Source organism: Tachypleus tridentatus, chromosome 11, assembly GCF_004210375.1.
Source record: "Tachypleus tridentatus isolate NWPU-2018 chromosome 11, ASM421037v1, whole genome shotgun sequence".
Lineage (NCBI taxonomy): Eukaryota > Metazoa > Arthropoda > Merostomata > Xiphosura > Limulidae > Tachypleus > Tachypleus tridentatus.
In genome coordinates this window covers 14834476-14852346 of record NC_134835.1, presented here as the reverse complement: position 1 = coordinate 14852346, position 17871 = coordinate 14834476, and positions in this window count along the sequence as shown.

Below are 17871 nucleotides of genomic sequence, written 5' to 3'. Positions count from 1 at the left end.
ATGTTTGATTGGTTATTCGATCTTAGCGTTAGGTAGCGTCAAAACACGTGTTGAAAGATTTGTAGGTGAGGCCATCAGTATATTGCACAGCTTATACTTATACAAAATTATAAGCTAGATACAATTGGAAGAAAGAAACATACAATTACAGAACTTGTTTTTTTAAGGTACCACAAACTTATCTTCACAAAAAAAGGGCACCATCGAAAAAAACAAAACATAAACTAAACGTACTGCAGCGTTTCTTTAAAATATCTAGTTAACTCTTGAGTTACTTGTAGTAGTTGAGATTTAAATAAGTGAGCTCACGCTTAGGCCGTAGCGATATTCCGATGGACTGTAGCTATTGTTTGCTTGTTTCTTTTGAATATCGCGCAAAGTTACTCGAGGGCTATCTGCGCTAGCCGTCCCTAATTTAGCAGTGTAAGACTAGAGGGAAGTCAGCTAATCATCACCACCCACCGCCAACTCTTGGGCTACTCTTTACCAACGAATAGTGGGATTGACTCATTATAACATCCCCACGGCTTAAAGGGAGAGCATGTTTGGTGTTACCGGGATTCGAACCCGCGACCCTCGGATTACGAGTCGAACGCTTAATACGGTTGGCCATGCCGGGCTGACTATAGCTATTAAAGATATAAACCTTAATTTTCATAAGTTTTGTACTGACAAAGAGCAGTCCTTAATTCAATGTCTTTGAAAAAAGTAGCCATTTTGAATATGTGTTATTGTGCTGCCACCTGGTGGGTGTAATTTTATGTTGTTTTATTACCTATCTACGCCACATTGAAATATTTAGGTATGATTGTGATTCTCTACATGTTTGAACACTCATAAAATGCAAGAGGCAACCAGTTATTCAATCTTAATCACAAGTAGAAGTTGCATTTGTATCTGGTAGTAAAAATTTAAAACAATGTAACTATTTAACTCGAGATATTATCATGAAGTCGAACTGCGTTAAATTCTTTATTTTAATATTTTATATTTTTAGGCCATTTATCATTAGAAATACGGAAAATCGTGTTTGCCAGAAGCCCAGAAGTCATTTCTTTGAACGTCAAACTAGTGTGTATAAAATATTACAATATTTTTATGTACACAAAATTATTGAATTTTTTATGTGTCGTATACAGTTTTAAGCTAAGTTGAAAAAGGTGTCTCTTAAACGTCGGGTGATCCTATATCTCTTAAATACTGGTAAGATTTGATATATTTTATCATGAAGTATATTCTTTTTTTCAACTATATCACAAATGAATAGCCTTTATTCACATTGTAACGGATTTAATATTATATATATATATATTAATTTCTATGTTTGTTTCAGTGTAATATATAGTTTAAAATGTATGTAACATACTGTTAAATGTGTATTGCGAAAGTCCAGCCTGTTCTCTAAATTTGCAGAATATTATCGAGCGTAAAAAACCAACAGTGTACGATGTATGTATGTGAAATACTAATGGTTGCCAGTATTAGTAAACTGAAGCCAACTGAACTTTCGAAAACTTAGCCTTAAAGTGTAGAAATGGTAACCAACGCAACGCGGAGAAACATTAGAATACCTTTGGTTTGCTACAATTAATACACAATAAAGCTTGGAAGGTATAACTGTGATAAACGCTTATTAATCGGAAAACTACATTTATTTTATCAGGAACATTTATAGATTCCGAACATTACAAACCGTTTAACGTCAGTGAATTAATTTCAGACATTAGTGGTTTTACAAAGATATTACATAGCTTCGTCGGAGAAAAGTCAGCTTGTAAACGGCAAGATGCTATCCATTAAGCAAAGAGTAACAATTTTAACTCATAAGTAATTCGTTCATCGTAAACCGTCGATAAATTATTCACTTCCAAACCAGATGGGATAATCATTATTGTTTGTAAGTTTGTATATACATCATTATTTGTAATAGCTATTTGTAATAACCGCTATTATAAATTGTATTACTGTTTGTATATTAAAATATAACTGTGTATATCAATCTAGTTGGCAAATATAAATCTGATACATATCTACATTCAGGCTGATTTAAATTGTGTGTGAGTGTATTACAGCAAAGTCACATCGGGCTAACTGCTGAGTCCACCGAGGGCAATCGAACCCCGATTTTAGCATTGTAAATCCGTAGGAGAACTGTACCAGCGTGTGACCTTTGAAATTGTTATACGTAACATAATAAACTTAATACATAACACCATACATAATCTGTATATCTATATGAATTTGTCTAAACATTTGTAAAATACATGTACGCTGCACGTTATGATTAATGATAACTTTGATTTAGGCTTCATTGTTTAACGTTAATCACAAAAGCTACACAAAGAGCTAGCTCTCTGTGCTAAGCTCACCACGGGTATCGAAACACGTTTTCTAGCGTCGTAAGTCCACAGACATACCGCTGCAACAGAGGGGGGAGGGCGAAGCTTATTTAAACGTTTAAGATAATGGTTGACCTAAAAGAAATATCATAATAATTTAAGCTAATACCAAACCGAATTATAAAGAAATTCTAATATTTAAGACGACTACATTTATAAGAATCCTCGTCGTAAGGGAAAAACTGGGAATTATAAGTTTTATTTGGAGAAGTTCGATGTTGTCCATATTAATGTCCACACACACACACACACACACACATATATCTACATTTAAAACGTAGTAAACTTTTACTTTTGTGATATTATGAAAGCAACTATTGATTATTAGCTTAACCATACAAAATCAGACATTATTACCTCAAAACACAAAATGTATTAATATATTTCTTACCAAAACCTACAACAATCCTATTGGAAGCAACGTAATAAAGATCATTACATAATCAGGTTACAGGAGAATTAATATCCTGATGATTCCATTGTCTCCTATGATTTACTATTTTTTTTTTACCAAAGACGACTTAATGGAATGAATAATTTGCTTTGGACATAAATCATGCAGGGTACGCCTGTATCACTTCCATATGGACTATAGTTTAAGTCAATTTATAAACATCGTTCCTCTGAAATGTATTGAATCCCAAGAGAAATGATAATTCTATACAAATTGGAGACTGCACATATATTTATTTCGATAAAATTGTGATTACGAATGCCCGTGAAATTAATCATTCTTTCCTGGTTTGAAGTTGAAACTAATATTTTACTAACACTATTTTGTAATTTCAAAATTTATGACGAGGGTCGTGAATGTTATAATGTATAACCAGTTTATAGATGTTGTTTCTCATTAGTTCGCTTTCAAAGATTGAAATAAAATTTTATCTACTTAAAGAAAGGTTTTCTAACCAATACCTAGAAGTGTGAAACTTACAAAGGTGTATAGTGTGAATAAGGAAGTATTTTACTTAAAGAAAGATTTTCTAACTCAATACCTAGAAGTGTGAAACTTACAAAGGTGTATAGTGTGAATAAGGAAGTATTTTACTTAAAGAAAGGTTTCTAACTCAATACCTAGAAGTGTGAAATTTACAAAGGTGTATAATGTGAATAAGGAAGTATTTTACTTAAAGAAAGGTTTTCTAACTCAATACCTAGAAGTGTGAAATTTACAAAGGTGTATAATGTGAATAAGGAAGTATTTTACTTAAAGAAAGGTTTTCTAACTCAATACCTAGAAGTGTGAAACTTACAAAGGTGTATAGTGTGAATAAGGAAGTATTTTACTTAAAGAAAGATTTTCTAACTCAATACCTAGAAGTGTGAAACTTACAAAGGTGTATAGTGTGAATAAGGAAGTATTTTAAACCAGTATCAAAACTACAGATAGTTAGATGTAGTGACGAAACTCTACCAGTATCAAAACTACAAATAGTTAGCTGTAGTGATGAAACTCTACCAGTATCAAAACTACAAATAGTTAGCTGTAGTGACGAAACTCTACCAGTATCAAAACTACAAATAGTTAGCTGTAGTGATGAAACTCTACTAGTATCAAAACTACAGATAGTTAGCTGTAGTGATGAAACTCTACCAGTATCAAAACTACATATAGTTAGCTGTAGTGATGAAACTCTACCAGTATCAAAACTACATAGTTAGCTGTAGCTGTATGATACCCTACCAGTATCAAACTACAGATAGTTAGCTGTAGTGACGAAACTCTACCAGTATCAAAACTACAAATAGTTAGCTGTAGTGATGAAACTCTACTAGTATCAAAACTACAGATAGTTAGCTGTAGTGATGAAACTCTACCAGTATCAAAACTACATATAGTTAGCTGTAGTGATGAAACTCTACCAGTATCAAACTACATATAGTTAGCTGTAGTGATGAAACTCTACCAGTATCAAAACTACAATAGTTAGCTGTAGTGATGAAACTCTACCAGTATCAAAACTACATATAGTTAGCTGTAGTGATGAAACTCTACCAGTATCAAAACTACATATAGTTAGCTGTAGTGATGAAACTCTACCAGTATCAAAACTACAAATAGTTAGCTGTAGTGATGAAACTCTACCAGTATCAAAACTACAGATAGTTAGCTGTAGTGATGAAACTCTACCAGTATCAAAACTACATAGCTTTAGCTGTAGTGATGAAACTCTACCAGTATCAAAACTACATAATAGTTAGCTGTAGTGATGAAACTCTACCAGTATCAAAACTACATGAAATAGTTAGCTGTAGTGATGAAACTCTACTAGTATCAAAACTACAAATAGTTAGCTGTAGTGATGAAACTCTACCAGTATCAAAACTACAGATAGTTAGCTGTAGTGATGAAACTCTACTAGTATCAAACTACAAATAGTTAGCTGTAGTGATGAAACTCTACTAGTATCAAAACTACAGATAGTTAGCTGTAGTGATGAAACTCTACCAGTATCAAAACTACAGATAGTTAGCTGTAGTGATGAAACTCTACTAGTATCAAAACTACAAATAGTTAGCTGTAGTGATGAAACTCTACCAGTATCAAAACTACAAATAGTTAGCTGTAGTGATGAAACTCTACTAGTATCAAAACTACAGATAGTTAGCTGTAGTGATGAAACTCTACCAGTATCAAAACTACATATAGTTAGCTGTAGTGATGAAACTCTACCAGTATCAAAACTACAGATAGTTAGCTGTAGTGATGAAACTCTACCAGTATCAAAACTACAGATAGTTAGCTGTAGTGATGAAACTCTACTAGTATCAAAACTACAGATAGTTAGCTGTAGTGATGAAACTCTACCAGTATCAAAACTACAGATAGTTAGCTGTAGTGATGAAACTCTACCAGTATCAAAACTACATATAGTTAGCTGTAGTGATGAAACTCTACCAGTATCAAAACTACAGATAGTTAGCTGTAGTGATGAAACTCTACTAGTATCAAAACTACAAATAGTTAGCTGTAGTGATGAAACTCTACTAGTATCAAAACTACAGATAGTTAGCTGTAGTGATGAAACTCTACCAGTATCAAAACTACAGATAGTTAGCTGTAGTGATGAAACTCTACCAGTATCAAAACTACAGATAGTTAGCTGTAGTGATGAAACTCTACCAGTATCAAAACTACAGATAGTTAGCTGTAGTGATGAAACTCTACCAGTATCAAAACTACAAATAGTTAGCTGTAGTGATGAAACTCTACCAGTATCAAAACTACAGATAGTTAGCTGTAGTGATGAAACTCTACCAGTATCAAAACTACAAATAGTTAGCTGTAGTGATGAAACTCTACCAGTATCAAAACTACAGATAGTTAGCTGTAGTGATGAAACTCTACCAGTATCAAAACTACAGATAGTTAGCTGTAGTGATGAAACTCTACCAGTATCAAAACTACAATAGTTAGCTGTAGTGATGAAACTCTACCAGTATCAAAACTACAGATAGTTAGCTGTAGTGATGAAACTCTACCAGTATCAAAACTACAGATAGTTAGCTGTAGATGAAATACCAGTATCAAAAACAGATAGTTAGCTGTAGTGATGAAACTCTACCAGTATCAAAACTACAATAGTTAGCTGTAGTGATGAAACTCTACCAGTATCAAAACTACAGATAGTTAGCTGTAGTGATGAAACTCTACCAGTATCAAAACTACAGATAGTTAGCTGTAGTGATGAAACTCTACCAGTATCAAAACCACAGATAGTTAGCTGTAGTGATGAAACTCTACCAGTATCAAAACTACAATAGTTAGCTGTAGTGATGAAACTCTACCAGTATCAAAACTACAAATAGTTAGCTGTAGTGATGAAACTCTACTAGTATCAAAACTACAGATAGTTAGCTGTAGTGATGAAACTCTACTAGTATCAAAACTACAATAGTTAGCTGTAGTGATGAAACTCTACCAGTATCAAAACTACAGATAGTTAGCTGTAGTGATGAAACTCTACCAGTATCAAAACCAGATAGTTAGCTGTAGTGATGAAACTCTACAGTATCAAAACTACAAATAGTTAGCTGTAGTGATGAAACTCTACCAGTATCAAAACTACAGATAGTTAGCTGTAGTGATGAAACTCTACCAGTATCAAAACTACAGATAGTTAGCTGTAGTGATGAAACTCTACCAGTATCAAAACTACAGATAGTTAGCTGTAGTGATGAAACTCTACCAGTATCAAAACTACAGATAGTTAGCTGTAGTGATGAAACTCTACCAGTATCAAAACTACAGATAGCTGTAGTGATGAAACTCTACCAGTATCAAAACTACAGATAGTTAGCTGTAGTGATGAAACTCTACCAGTATCAAAACTACAGATAGTTAGCTGTAGTGATGAAACTCTACCAGTATCAAAACTACAGATAGTTAGCTGTAGTGATGAAACTCTACCAGTATCAAACTACAGATAGTTAGCTGTAGTGATGAAACTCTACTAGTATCAAAACTACAAATAGTTAGCTGTAGTGATGAAACTCTACTAGTATCAAAACTACAGATAGTTAGCTGTAGTGATGAAACTCTACCAGTATCAAAACTACAGATAGTTAGCTGTAGTGATGAAACTCTACCAGTATCAAAACTACAAATAGTTAGCTGTAGTGATGAAACTCTACTAGTATCAAAACTACAAATAGTTAGCTGTAGTGATGAAACTCTACCAGTATCAAAACTACAAATAGTTAGCTGTAGTGATGAAACTCTACCAGTATCAAAACTACAAATAGTTAGCTGTAGTGATGAAACTCTACTTTTACAATTAATATTTTTTTAGCTTTTTATTATACACCAATACGGCTTTAAGTGTTTTGTTTTTTAAAACAAATAATACGTAAATATTATGTTAACTGATGAATATTACCAAATTAACTCATAAATACAACTGGTGAAATTATATCCCAAAAGACAACCAGTAGGATTAGCTCATAAATGCTTCCCGCTAGTACAGCGGTAAATCAAAGGATTTACAACGCTAAAATCAGGGGTTCGATTTCTTTCGATGGGCTCAGCAGGTAGCTCGATGTGGCTTTGCTATAAGAAAACACACACAGCTCACAAACACTACGGTAGTATTAGTTCCTTAAGTACAACCGGTGGAATTAGCACATGAAATACAACTGGTTGAAGTTGTCCATAGGATGCATTCCACGAAAATAGTTTATACAATGTAATTAGAAGAATTTCTGGTGAAATATAATTATTCGAATTGGCTGATGAAGATAATACAGCTAAGATAGCTCATTGTTAAACTACTAGCTTATAGAATATGACTTATTAAACTGAATTGAATAGAAAAGAGTGACACTGTTTTAAACGATATACAAAACATCGATTTATTTCTTGGGCTTAACATGGTAATAAAAGATCATGTAACATCAGTGTTATATTTAAATAACGATTTCAGTTTTAGCTGTAAGAATTACACTGAAATTGATTAAAAACTGAGGCCTAACATGGCCTGATTGTGAGATCACTCCACTCGTAATGTGCAGGACATCTGTTATCAAACGTGCTCGCCCTATCAACCGCAGACACACTACAATATGACGGTCGTTGTTAAAAAGAGTAGCCCAACAGCTGACGATATGTGGTGTTCAGTAATTTGATGACTTTCATATAGTCTATCACTTCTACGTTAGGGACGGTTATCGCAGATAGCCCTTGAATAGCTTTGTTTGAAATTTGAAATAAACTAACCAGTCCAAAGTTGAGTTGAGCGTTTATTCAAACAGCATTTAAGATACTTGTTTATAAAAAAAATTACAGTTCTGTCTACAATACAATTTCATTTTTCCATACATGAAATTCATTAAATTAGGTTATTTGTAAATAACTGGGAACAGTAATGCTAAAATACCTATAGAAATATTATATTGTTTTTAATTTTAAAAATACGTTTAAATTAAGGTTTTTGTAGATTATTTGCTTGTTTCTGAATACTTGCAATATGCTATGCAAATGTTATCTGATATAATCGTTCCTTATATTAAAGTGTTAGTTTTGTTTACCAATATTATAGTGCAAACATGCCTAAAAGATGCAGAGAACATATATAGTGCAAACATTCCTAAAAGATGCAGAGAACATATATAGTGCAAACATGCCTAAAAGGTGCAGAGAACACATTTTGTACAAACATGCCTAAAAGATGCAGAGAACACATATAGTACAAACATGCCTAAAAGATGCAGAGAACACATTTTGTACAAACATGCCTAAAAGATGCAGAGAACACATATAGTACAAACATGCCTAAAAGATGCAGAGAACACATATAGTACAAACATGCTTAAAAGATGCAGAAAACATATTTGCAGTCAAGTTACACGAAGCTTCAGTTTGAAGTTCCTTCACAGTAACGACTAGGTCACACTCCACTCGCTTACACGTGGACTATAGGACAATACGGATGTAGCATTCTCCTTAAAATACATTGAATATCAATAGAAAATCTTAAATTATAATTCTTCTGGTGAATCGTGTTACCAAGTTCATGTCTTGGTTGTTCTTGGATCATATAAACGAAAAGTTTTTTTTTTTTTTTTTATCAGTTATATTCAACTGATAGTATAATCCGCGCGAGCTTTTCTTTTTCTTTGGAATTTCGCACAAAGCAACTCGAGGGCTATCTGCGCTAGCCGTCCCTAATTTAGCACTGTAAGACTAGAGGGAAGGCAGCTAGTCATCACCACCCACCGCCAACTCTTGGGCTACTCTTTTACCAACGAAAAGTGGGATTGACCGTCACTTTATAACGTCCCCACGGCTGGGAGGGCGAGCATGTTTGGTGTGACGGGGATTCGAACTAGCGGTCCTCATATTACAAGTCGAGAGTCTTAGCCACCTGACCATGCCTGCCCGATATATATATATGTGTGTGTGTCCAATTATTTGTTAATCAGTTTATCCTATGTTTTAGCTACTAACCATGATAACGGTTGATCACGGATCATGTCATAATTGTGAATTTTTTTCGTGTCTTTATTAGCTTAATGCTAAATGATTTTGTGATATACTGTGTGAACCTCAAAAATTATTTTATCACATAAAATGTCTTTTGACAATTAACTTTTCTGGTCATTGACCAGTAGTTACTTAAAACTTTAATATTGTTGACCACCAATTGTTTAATACCAATTTCTTGTCGACAGGTATTCAGAACTTACTTGAGAAAGTTGAGAAGACATTTTGAACTTTGATGAAACTCAGCTGTTTAAAAGGTCACTTAGATAACTTAATATTTTTATTTTTATTCGATGCTAAGCCTTTATGATTTTTCTTGAGAATGCCTTAACCTCCCAACGTCACACTGATTCGACTATCAATTGAAAACAACTGTTAACCTTTCCACTACGTTATCGGAGTTTCAAAAGATATTTTATTTTCAACATTTGTGAAAATATATGATGGAATATTTAAAGAGCAACGTGTTTGTTTGTTTGTTCTTAAAGACAAAACTACGCAATGGGATATCTGTGCTTTGCCTACAAAATATACCAACTCCCAATTTTTAACGTTATAAGCCTTTAGGATTACCTTGGATACATAAGGACATATTTCCTACTCTTCCAGCGTTTTTCTGAAATATTTTGAGGAGTTACAACGCTAAATTCCGGGTATCGAGCCTCACTAGTTGACACAACAGATAGACAAGCATGACTTTGTTCTGAAACAAACATGCAAACCTTACGACCCTGAAATTACGTTTATGTGAAACATTCCTTCATGAAGCAACTTTAAAAGATTTATAAATGTAAAAAGTAGAGTTAAACGATTACAAATGTTAATATGTCAACCGTATGGTTCACCAAAATACTTCAGGAATTTCTCTGGTTTAACAAGCTTTAATAACTGGGCTTAAACCAAAGATTTACACGCAACATACACTGTATCTTATATCTAATTGTATCATTTTTTGTTAGCTTAGGTCCACATGTAACCAACGTAAAATTCTATTTAACTTTCTTAAACACTCCAGGGAAATATATAACGCTCATGTGATTTATCATTGTACTCACAAAGCCAAAAACCGGATTGTGATGACTGTGGTGGGCAGAGCACAGATAATTTTGTAGATTTGCGCCTAATTCCAAATAATCAATCAATAACTTGTCGTCCATCAAACTGAAACGTTCAGTCGGAAGTAGACAGGATAATCTTGAAATTTAATACACTTTGAAATATACGAACTATTTTCCTTTACGTCATCTGTATTTCCTTTTTCCAATTTAAATTTAAGCAACGGAATTCATTCTAGCTCCGGGAAAGTTTAAAATGTTTTTATGTGTTTGAATTAATTTATTAAATAATGTCTAGTTGTTATTGGTTAAACGTGTGCTTTTCACAAATAAAATGTGTTTTTTCTTATAGAAAAGCCACATCGGGCTATCCGCCGAGTCCACCAAGAGGAATCGATCCCTTGATTTTGGCGTTGCAAATCCGTTGACTTACTACTGTACCAGCAGGGGACTATTGGTTTTGAATTTCGCGCAAAGCTATGCGAGGGCTATCTGCGCTAGCCATCCCTAATTTAGCAGTGTAAAGCTAGAGGGAAGGCACCTGGTATTCATCAACCACCGCCAACTCTTGGGCTACTCTTTTACCAACGAATAGTAGGATAGACCGTCACATTATTACGCGACCACAGTTGAAACAGCGAGCATGTTTGGTTTGACGGGGATTCGAACCTTCGACTCTAAAATTACTATTCTATTGCTTTAACTACCTGAACATGCTGGGCCTTAAAGTTTTAGGTCGTTCAACTGTATTTCATTACACCGTTTACAATTATTCGTTTATACACCTGAAATTTATAACGGTTATAAAGTACTGTTTTAACTTGTTTTAATTGCATTGTAATGACATTACACACGAGCGTATTATTTGGAATTTACCTGTCAATGTCGGCAAAACTTATCAAACTTAAAAACGAGAAGTTTGTTAAAACATTTTCCTTAAATAAATATTTTCATTTTCTTTAAATCGACTCTCAATTGCTACATTTTTCTTTTGGGTTTTAATTACATATTAACTAAATTTTAATTACATATTAACTAAATTTTAATTGCATATTAACTAAATTTTAATTGCATATTAACTAAATTTTAATTACATATTAACTAAATTTTAATTGCATATTAACTAAATTTTAATTACATATTAACTAAATTTTAATTACATATTAACTAAACAATAAATAAACTCATTAAGTTAATTATCACGTTAATTGTGTTTCAGAAATAATGGGGGCATTATAATGTGACCGTCAATCCCAGTATTCGTTGGTAAAATAGTAGCCCGAGAGTTGGCGGTAGGTGGTGATGACTAGCTGCCTTCCCTCTAGTCTTACGTTGTTAAATTAGGGATGGCTAGCGCAGATAGCCCTCGTGTAGTTCTGCGCGAAATTCAAAAGCAAACAAAGAATATATACATACATTTCATTATTACGAACTATGTTTTTCATATTTTACTAAGCGAAATGTAACATTAAATTGTTATATGTTACGATCATGATGTATTTGCACTTCCTTTTATCTTATGTCCATCAGCCTTATTTATGCTATATTTATTCCTATTAGAAACTGATTCATACTTATGTACCATTACAAATTGTTATTTATTACTCATAATCAATAATAAATAAACTTAGATATATGCTTTGTTACTTACTGGAAGGGTAACACTTCTTTCATTCGCCTCTGCCCCCCCTCCCCTTCATCACCTATTCGAGCTGTCACCAAACTTTATTTTATAAAAGTAAATTCGTTGTCATCAAATTTGATGTCATACTTGTAACTGGTAATCACTAACAATACATGTAATTATTAGTCACTAACAGCATTTATAATTATTAGACACGAACAATACTTGTAATTATTAGTCACTAACAACATTTGTAATTATTAGACACGAACAATACTTGTAATTATTAGACACTAACAATACTTGTAGTTATTATTCACTAACAACATTTGTAATTATTAGTCACTAACAACATTTGTAATTATTAGACACTAACAATACTTGTAGTTATTAGACACGAACAATACTTGTAGTTATTAGTCATTAACAACATTTGTAATTATTAGACACTAACAATACTTGTAGTTATTAGTCACTAACAATACTTGTAGTTATTAGACACCAACAATACTTGTAGTTATTAGTCACTAACAACATTTGTAATTATTAGACACTAACAATACTTGTAGTTATTAGTCACTAACAACATTTGTAATTATTAGACACTAACAATACTTGTAGTTATTAGTCACTAACAACATTTGTAATTATTAGACACTAACAATATTTGTAGTTATTAGACAATAACAATACTTGTAGTTATTAATCACTAACAACATTTGTAATTATTAGACAATAACAATACTTGTAGTTATTAATCACTAACAACATTTGTAATTATTAAACACTAACAAAACTTGTAGTTATTAGTCACTAACAACATTTGTAATTATTAGACACTAACAATACTTGTAGTTATTAGTCACTAACAACATTTGTAATTATTAGACACTAACAATACTTGTAGTTATTAGTCACTAACAACATTTGTAATTATTAGACACTAACAATACTTGTAGTTATTAGTCACTAACATTACTTGTAATTATTTTAGTCGATAAAACCATATGTAAATTTTAGATATTAAGAAAACTTGTATTTACTAGCCCCTAAGAATACTAATAATTATTAATCACTAGCAATATTTGTATTAAATAAATAAATAATATACAACCCAGAACTTCTTACAATAATCCTGGCATTAAGTGAAACTGGTAACAGTTATATCTATATACTTCCACAATTTAATTCAATACAAACCAGAAAATATTTTGACTAAGTAATTTGATAATATAAATACAGAATCAAATCCTGGTATGTCTCTCGTATCCCAAAAAGTCTAAAAAATTCTGGTATTGACCAAAAGGCCCTGACGGTATTGAATGCAGTAGATGTGTACAGTAGATAGTATAATAATATTGATACATCATACAATTTTCTTTGCATTCCATTTACGAGTTCTTATTCATAGTTAGAAATGCAATTTTCTCGTGTAGTTCAGAGTTAAATCTGAGGTTATAATACTTTCGATATCCGTGATGAGTACAGCACAGATAACCAATCCATTGTTTAACTCTGTGCTTAAACTACTAACATACGAATCCTGCTCATCTATACTTCACAGTTTTCTACATTTGGATACTTCTGGCTGAAGAGAGAGGGCGCTGTAAGGTTTGGTTCTTCGAAATGAGTGTTGGAAATGTCATGTTCCTAACTCGTAAAATTTTATGTATGTTTGTTTGTTTGTTTTGAATTTCGCACAAAGCTACTCGAGGGCTATCTGTGCTAGCCGTCTCTAATTTTGCAGAGTAAAACTAGATAGAGGGAAGGCAGCTAGTCATCACCACCTACCGCCAATTCTTGGGCTACTCTTTTACCAACGAATAGTGGGATTAACCGTCACATTATAACGGCCCCACGGCTGAAAGGGCGAGCATGTTTGGCGCGACGGGGATGCAAACCCGCGACCCTCGGATTACGAGTCGCATGCCTTAACGCGCTTGACCATGCCGGGCCATTTTATGTATGAAGAAAACATTGTAGTGAAATTTTAAATCATTTGGACTAAATTTAGAGAATGCACACGGAGTTTGGAATTTCACATATGTGGCTCGCATAAATGTTTGGAGCTGATTATTTATTCTCCGCTGTTACACTTGTGATTTTGACAATTCCTGTTGACCTTGCACACTTTGAAGTTGGTTTTGATTGTGAACAGTACAGTTGAAATCTGCTGTATGGAGATCAGTGGGACAAATCAATTTAACTAACGAGTATTATTATTTATATATTATTTTTTGTAATGTCTTCATTAAGTTCTAATCAGTTTCATATATTTTTTCAGAATAATTGATACCTATCACTGATTGATCATGACAACTCACTCTAAGCATTCCCTTTGCAAACCAGATGATGGGTTGAAGGAACAAAATTTACTTCTGAAGAAAAGGTCTTTCATTCTTTCTTCGGCTTCATATTAAAAGGAGATAGAAAATAAGTGAAAGTGCCACAACCGTGCTCAAACGTGTAACAGAATTCTGGGATGAAGCAAAATTTCCAAAGATTTGCAAAGATAATGCAATTTTCAAAGTAAAGAATCTGTACACAGTTTATCAGAGTTTGAAATAAGGGAAAACAGAAGATTAGCCTCACAGATACAGAGAAAGAATGAGTTTAAGACAGAAGTGTCCAGCTTGATTGACATAGAGACCTCTGGTGCCCTCGCAACAATGACAAATCAAGAAGACTGATAATTCCTCATTGCTCAACAGGAAGCAGGCTGTACAGGAACAATGGGACAAACTGATGCCAAGCAAGCTGCAAAAGATAACAGACTTTTGAAGAAGAAAATGATGGAAGAAGAACAAAGGAGTCAATAAAAGAATGAAACCATCAAGTTGGAGTCATCTTCCAGCAGCAGCACTGACGAATCTGCAAATGATGAGGAAGGTTCTGTTGTTATTGTTGAAGGAGCCAACATTTCAAAGACAAAGCTGTCAGATACGGCTGCTACTCATGTTCCAACAGAAACAGTACGCTTAACTCGTCAAAATACTGAAGAATTCAAGATGATGTGCATTGATTATCCACTGGGATGGAAAATTTCTCAGCAACTTGACAACCAAGAAACATATTTACCTCCTAACATTTATTGTTACTAACAATTGAAGTTGCCAAGTTAACAAATGGGACGGTATTATAACAAGCCAAGACTATAATAGCAGCTTTTAATGAATGAGGTTTGAAGAAGAAAGTTATAGGATTGTCATTTGACACTAAAGCTGCTAATACTGGGTGAAAGTTAGGTTCATGTGTTCTCACAGAACAGGAGCTGCAGAAGAATCTTTTGTATCTGGCATGCTGCCATCATATCCTCAGTTTTGTGTCTGGTCTTTGAATAAATTTGTTATTGACTGGAATGTTATATTTTGTTACTAATTTTTGCCAAATTTTGGTTATTTTTCTGCTGATGTCGGGAATATATGGTATGCAGCAGTATATGGTTTCGTGAAAAACTCAATATACTAAGAAATCAAATAAACACAGCCATAAAACTATGCTCACCGGATAAAATTAACGATGAATTAGACAAAATAAAACAATACTTCACCAACATCAATCAGTTACCTCCACAAAACGTAGAAAACATTATATGCACACACCTAGACGAAAAGCAAAATCAACTGACAAAAGTAAATAAACCCCACGATTTAAAAAATCACGAAACCATATACTGCTGTTCTCCTTTGTATTATGAAAGTATCTTGAATCGCGAAATTTATCAAAACTTTAAAATCACTGTGCGACTCCTAAAATATTGATGTATTCAAAAACAGTTCACATGCAGAAATTTTACCTCAATACCAAAAAAATTAAAAGTTAGAACCAAAACTATTTAATAAAATTGCCTGATGTAGCTCAGAACCACATTAAGGCGCAGCCATCTGTCAGTCCACCAATTCCCTCACTGGTTTTGCAATGAAATAACATTAAAATAATGACTACTGGATGTAAGTTTTAGAGGACAAACATCAGAACAGATTGTTGTTTTCCCAGAACCTCTTGTTGTTCCAACGATTGCAAATAAAAAATTTTGCTTTGGTACGCTTTCTTTTTTTACTTCACTCAATTAAGTTAATTTCATAGTCTGGACTCTACGTTATTACGTGTGTTCTGTTTCTACAATTTTCCCACCTTATTATACATATCCATCTGTGGTGTAGCGACAGGGACTCCCAAAGTATTCTTGGAAACTTATTAATTATCAGTGACCTAGTTATATTCGACCCACACTCACTCCAGGAAAACAATACTATCTCCTATTACCATATTAAAAACTTTCGGCCTTGGTCTAGATTCTTCAGTAGTTGTCAATATACCACCAGCAAAGACCGTCATAATTGTGAAGTCTTTGGGTTACATCTATTTCTTGTACTTCATTTTTAGTGAACTCCAACTTCTACATGCACTTCATCTATACATACTGATCCTACTTCCCGATCTTCAGTATCTTTTAAAGACGGATTCCTAATTTTTACCATGACAAAACTCTTTCTGAGATCCCCAGATATTGTAACTGTGCTGACATTCAATAAGTTCTATCACTTGCATCTCATAGCCAAAGAAGGTAATTCTATTATCTGTAAGATCCTAGGTGCAAAAGCAGGTGATTTTATTATCTATTGCATCCTAATTACCAGAGCAGGGTTTGGTAAGCTAGGATCAAGCATTACTGTGCAGAAACTTAACTCTTCTAGTTTAAATTGCAGCAAACCACTGTGTAAACGTATATTTTTTCCACATGGCTTTCGTGGAAAATAAAATAATATATGCACTACATTGGTGACGTTTCTGCCCTAAAAGCTTTTGTATTATTGATGCATATAGCTCAAGTATGTGATTCGAACTATTTATATTAGCATGAAGCTTAAGTACCCTTTTGTAACACTCCTCTGATTATTTTATATTGTGAGAAATTCTTCACAAGTTCCTCAAAAAATCCTCTATCCATGCATTACCGTGTATCAAATTGAATTGGTAAATGCGTCTAAGTAGACTTCTCAAATCTAAGTAAAGTTCCCTTATAATGTCGTAACGAACATTCACCTCAATAAACTAATATAACATCACAGAAGCTTTGAGCTTGCTTTTGATTCAGCATATTAAAAACGCTTAATCCTCAACTTCCGCTGTCTTTCACTTCAACATTTTCACACACGTTTCTTCTTTCTATAACGTCTTCAGCATTATTGTCTTCTTCCTTTATCTTATACCAATCTTACATCAGTCCATTTTGCTTCAATATGGTGTGGTATAGCTCTTCTAGCCATCTGCCTAAAGATGACCATCCCAATAAAGTTAACATCAATTTGGTTTGGGGTCATCTATGGTGTCTTCCCACTGCCTGAATTTTTTGTATTCTCAACTTCTAATATCGACTACGTGTTTATACAACGTTATACTCTCAGACTCACTCTTCATGTTAAATAAACTATCTATCCCTAAATATGAACTATATAATGGCATCCAATAATTATATCCACCTCATACACTTTCGCATCCACTATGTTCACCAATATTTTCTCAAATATATTGTCGTATTTGACAATCTTCTTTCCATACAGCTTGACACAAAATGTTAAAATAATAAATAACACACAATGTTAAAATATAACACACAATGTTAAAATAGGTTCACAATTAAAAACTGATTAATTAAGGTCAAAATGTGACCACTAAAGTGTTGACTCTATGTGTTTCGACGTTGTAACATCATCTTGAGAAATGTGTTGACTCTATGTGTTTCGACGTTGTAACATCATCTTGAGAAATGTGTTGCTATACATATTTTTAACCCTTTGTGTTATTTAT